This window comes from Pundamilia nyererei, unplaced genomic scaffold, assembly GCF_000239375.1.
Source record: "Pundamilia nyererei isolate P.nyererei 1_Seehausen unplaced genomic scaffold, PunNye1.0 scaffold00083, whole genome shotgun sequence".
In the NCBI taxonomy this organism is placed as follows: domain Eukaryota; kingdom Metazoa; phylum Chordata; class Actinopteri; order Cichliformes; family Cichlidae; genus Pundamilia; species Pundamilia nyererei.
The window spans coordinates 2,703,842-2,708,706 of NW_005187484.1; the positions used below are offsets into that span (position 1 = coordinate 2,703,842).

Sequence of the window (4,865 nt, forward strand, 5' to 3'; positions counted from 1 at the left end):
CATGATGATTTGATGAACAGCATATAAAATTAACAGTTGCTGACATGCAGTATTAGTGGTTTCATTTTATCAGTCCAGCCCTGACTGTTTTGTTTCTGTCCTCGCTCATGCCTTCATTTCCTTTTACAAGTAGACTGAGATGAAGCAGTTTGACAAACTTCTTTCAAAAAGTCTAAAATAAGTGGTCAGAAATTAGTCCTAAAGTCAGCCTTCTCAAAAGTTCTCCACTGAGAATCAGCAGACTTGTGATGGTGCTTGCTAGTCCAGGTGACAAATGGGAATAAAATGCAGTGTTTCTCACACACTGGCAGGTGGCCTACGTTTGTTAACTGCCTGATAAATAGCTGTGGCAGATAGTTTCAGCATTTTTAATCTAATTTCAATCTGTCAGAACAATTCTCAGTTTACTAGTGAACCTCTCAAGTCCTCTTGGTCTTATTTTGGCTCTTCCCATCTTGTCTGCCCCCTACTGCCTGGTTCCCTGGCTGTTATAGTGGCCCTGGAAATTGTGCAGCTGCTTCTTCGGATACGATCTTATTCCAGGGTCAGACATCCTTCTGCTCTGGAGATCCACTGTGAACTGGCAGGCCACTCTAAGCAGGAGAATAACTGGCTCACGTGCCTCTATACCAGGCTGCACTTGAACACAGCTCCCAGCTGTAGTTCAAGTGGTGGTGGGGTTCATCCACAGGGTTGGACTCCCTGGAGAAGCATCTGACTTTTTCGCAGGGATTTGTTTGCTCTAAGTATGTGGTAAATGAAACATTTGCAGAAGAGCAATTCAAAAACAGTTTTAATTAGTAATTCACTTTATGAAGCCTGCTTGTGTCCCCTTTCGCAGCGCACATGTTGTACATACACATGTATGGATATGAACACAGCCCAGGTACAAACACAGTCTAAATCTGCGGGTGTGCAACGATGTGTGCTAGCTGCGAATGCTGACAGAGTAAACACTGGGTTAACATCCTTCTCCTCTCAATCACAGCACTGCATAACTAGGGTTTTACAGGTGCAGTTTTGACATCTGTCTGCTTAATAACCACATTTCATACGGTTGGTGTCTGTGGCCAGTAATCACCAGTAATTGGTACGGTCGCCTCCTACCTGCACTCTGTTTCTCCCCTCCCCCTCATCCTTCACTCCCACTCAAAAGTGGAAAAATAGCTCAATCCAATTACTCATGCTGTGTTCCTTCTCCATATCTTTCCACTAACACGACTGTATTGGAGGGTTTCCATGTTTCATCAGAAGTCAGTTGAGGGTCAGTCTGTGCTGACCTTTTTGTTTTTCACAGAAATGACCTCAAGTGTTCGCATTCTTGCTTCAAATATTAACATCAGTGTGGCTATAAGCCTATAACACACAATCCTAGGAAGCCCAGCCCTTAAGCTTATTCTTAGGAGTGTGTTTGCTTGGCATTATCGTTATGGCATTGACCTTTCTCCCCGTGGTATTACAGAGGTTGCATATAATTAGACTTGTGTGTGTGTGATTTTTATCCGGACAATAGGACGAGAACTTCTGTATTTATCTAATTATAGATGGGTGGAAAGACACAGTGCCCTCGCATGCTACATGATGTTTTCTGTCACCGCAACGTGTGTGTGTGTGTGTGTGTGGTTAGCATTAGCTTGAGTTGTATTAATAGACGCCAAAAAGGATGCAGATGAGCGAGTGTAGAGTCGAGCCGCCCAGACAAACAGATGGATGCATAAACTGAAGAGGCGGGCATCAGCGTGTCATTTACCGGATCTAAGTGTTCCCAGCAACCCAGTCACCTCTACAGTGAAATGATAGCTGGAGCCAAGAAATGTCTTCCATTTCCAGGCTTGTGTGCGTTTCATTCATTGCCAGTGTGTGGCTCTTTGTTTATGAGGGAGATAAATGGCTGGGAGACGAGTGCTGAAAACTCAGCTCTGTTTGTGTGTGCCATCCCTGCTACATTTCACAGCAGCTTAGTGTTATATTTGTCTATTTCTTTCCACTGTTTTCACAAAATAATCAGTTGCTGCAGTCCTGTGGAGGCTATGTGACAGGCTGGGGTTTTCTTCAAGTCTATTTTCGGGCTTTTCCCTGTGAAAGGATCTTGTTGCAGTCAATTGTTCTTCTGACAGTCACCTGAACCGCAGTAAGCTGTGTTGTTTTGTCGATAAATTTGTTGTTTCATTGAATTCTGTGAGACAAAGTGACCCGACGATTGTACATTTGGCCTGTCATAAATAGAGCTGAAGCAAATGGCCTTCCCAGGGGGCTGTGGTGGAGCTGTCTGTGGGTGGAGGGAGACGCAAAACAAGAATCCTGGGTAAGATAAGAGAAAGCCACATGCAGGTGCTGTAAAAGCAGTGGGAGGTTAGTTGTTTTGTTTTTTTTGTAGGTTTGTCTGTTTATTTGCCATATTTATTAACACAGGCGGCAATTACAGCATCAACACCTTAATGCTTAAGTTTGGAGCGTTTCATTCTGTGTGAGGTAGCACTTGTCTTATATTTTCTATAGCTAGTCCAGAAGATGCATAGCAGCATAAAGATTTATAAATAAATCTCGGGTGTACGGCTACGCATCTAAAACTAAATCCAAGCCCTTATTGGATAAAGTGGAGACATGACCATGTGAATTTCATTTACAGTGGCAACTGTGAGAAGATGTACTTTCAAGGAAGGTAAGTGTTGTAATCAGTAGGAATAAATTGATCCCAAGTGATATAAATAAGGTGGCCAACATGCTCACTCCCTCATATCATAGCTGTTCATTGTTTCCTCTTTGTCAGAGTTTCCGAGGAAAGCTTTCTCTGTTCTTTTCAAAAACAGAAGCTGTTGTGTCAAATCGAACAAAGGCTAATCCTTATGTCACCCTCACAGAGCAGCTTGTAGAACAGCTAACTACAAAATGGGAAGAATTAGCCGGGCCACCTCCTGTATGTCGTCTATGATTTAATGGATGGTGATTCCAAAGAAAGTCAGACTTTCAGGCTTCTGTTATGCAAATTGGTTTAAAGAAAAGAAATAAGGAAGTAGCTTGCTATAAAGTATTCAAAACATACTCGATTCCTGTTTTAATGACATCGTGTGTATTTAAGGAAGAGAACCTAAACATTTTCCATGAGTATGCTTTGTCTGTGTAAAGTTTTCTGTAAGAGAAGGGGACAAGAGGTGTAGTAGTTTGTCTAGATATGCTTGCGATTAATTTTTTTTTTTTCATTTCCTCTTTCACAGAATTGGATGGGCAAGGCTAACTCTGTATATAGGGGTTTATTTCCCCTCTAGGGCTTCCTTTTGCGTTAGTATCAGAACTTGCTTTGAATAGTCGTATGTGGTCGTGTTCAGAGTTTGCATAGATCTTTAGCTTTTCAACAAAGGTATGGTTAGCACCAGCTATGTTTGGGTATGTTTGTTTGCATGTCTCACATGAAAGCTGGATTTCCGGTGTTGTATTTAAAGTATCTCTTACAAAGCAATTTATTTACATATGCTGATGACCCCGGTGTGCGCGTGTGAAAGCTACTGAAGGTGTGAGAAAGCCGCCTGAGGCTGCACATCCCACACAGCAAAATATGGCTAGCACTGTGTGACGACGATGCCCCCCTTCAGCCTGTGTTTTTTTTTACTGCTCAGTATGTGTTTGTTGGTCTGCGAGGCCAAGCTGGCAGGGCAAGGGCAACACAAGGGCAGTGTTTGTGCAGGGCACGGGACTGGCCTTGGCGGCACACACGTACACATACAAACATGCGCGCACACACTTGGCAAAAACAGAGGCTTATTGTGGACTTCAGGCCCAGTTTGGTCCACCCACTACAGTCACACATTGTGTCACATTTTGCATTTTATCTCTGCCTTTTATCTCTTTTTATCTCATTGTCTATCACGGATTAGTTTGTTTTTTTTGTTTTTGTCTCTTCCCCCCCCCCCCCCCCTTTTTTTTTCTTTTTTTTTTTTGAGTCTTTTAGTGAACTCATGAACTTTCCCATTTATTTTCTACTGCACCTGTTTCCCTTTTTAATTCATCATCTTTTCTCCTCTTTTCCAGCCATCTCAGAACTGACTGCTTCTCAGACCCTCCTGAATAGTCTTTAACATTCCCTCTTTTTTGCTCTCAGCCCTGAAGTCTGACAGTATAGTCACAGAGATCTGTGCTGGCGCTGCTTGTATTTATATCTGTACGCAACTTGTGTCCGTCCTTATTTGTCTCGTGCCTGAGAAGTGAATCAGGCTCTGTGGGACGTCACACTTGCACATCAGACGAGCTCACCCGCTATTCTGTCACCTGCCTCCTCACAGACACAGACTGTGATGAAGCTAAAAAGGTGAACACTTATTCAGAGTTTCAAAATCTTCTCTATGCTGGTTTCATTTGTAGTAATTATTGCTTAATATTACTTAACTCAGAAATGACCTTCTCCTAAGGAATGGTCATCCTGCACAATCTAATCTAAAAGTCTTAATGGAAAGATGTAAGGGTACCACAAAAGTCTCAGAAAAAGTATTCAAGCATGTTTCTATGAGCGCACTTCCCAGACATTGTGTGGTGGACACATGGGATACAAAAATGCACTCTGAAAGAAATTCATCACTGCACACCAAAACCTTATAACTGTGAAACATGGTGGAGGGAGCATCATGCTTTGTGCCTGCTTTGCTACCTCAGGACCTAGAGCCTACCATACAGTTACTTAAACAGTGATTTCAATATTGTTTGTAAGCCTTGGAAAGCCCTTCAAAGCCCTTAAGGCTTGAGCATTTTTTTTTTGAGCTTGGTTAAGTCCATACATCAGAAGGCAAATCTTCATTCCGTTCTTTCTGCTATATTCTGAACATGGAGTTAAATTCCCTGGGGTCTTACTCATTCCCTTTGGGAGAGGAATATGA

At 42.5% G+C, this 4,865-nt stretch overlaps 1 protein-coding gene across 1 annotated transcript in view; it reads left to right on the plus strand.

Moving 5' to 3' along the window:
• Nucleotides 1-4,865, plus strand: part of pik3cb (phosphatidylinositol-4,5-bisphosphate 3-kinase, catalytic subunit beta) — a 47,471-nt gene that overhangs the window by 12,628 nt on the left and 29,978 nt on the right. The gene's annotated exons all lie outside the window — the stretch shown is intronic.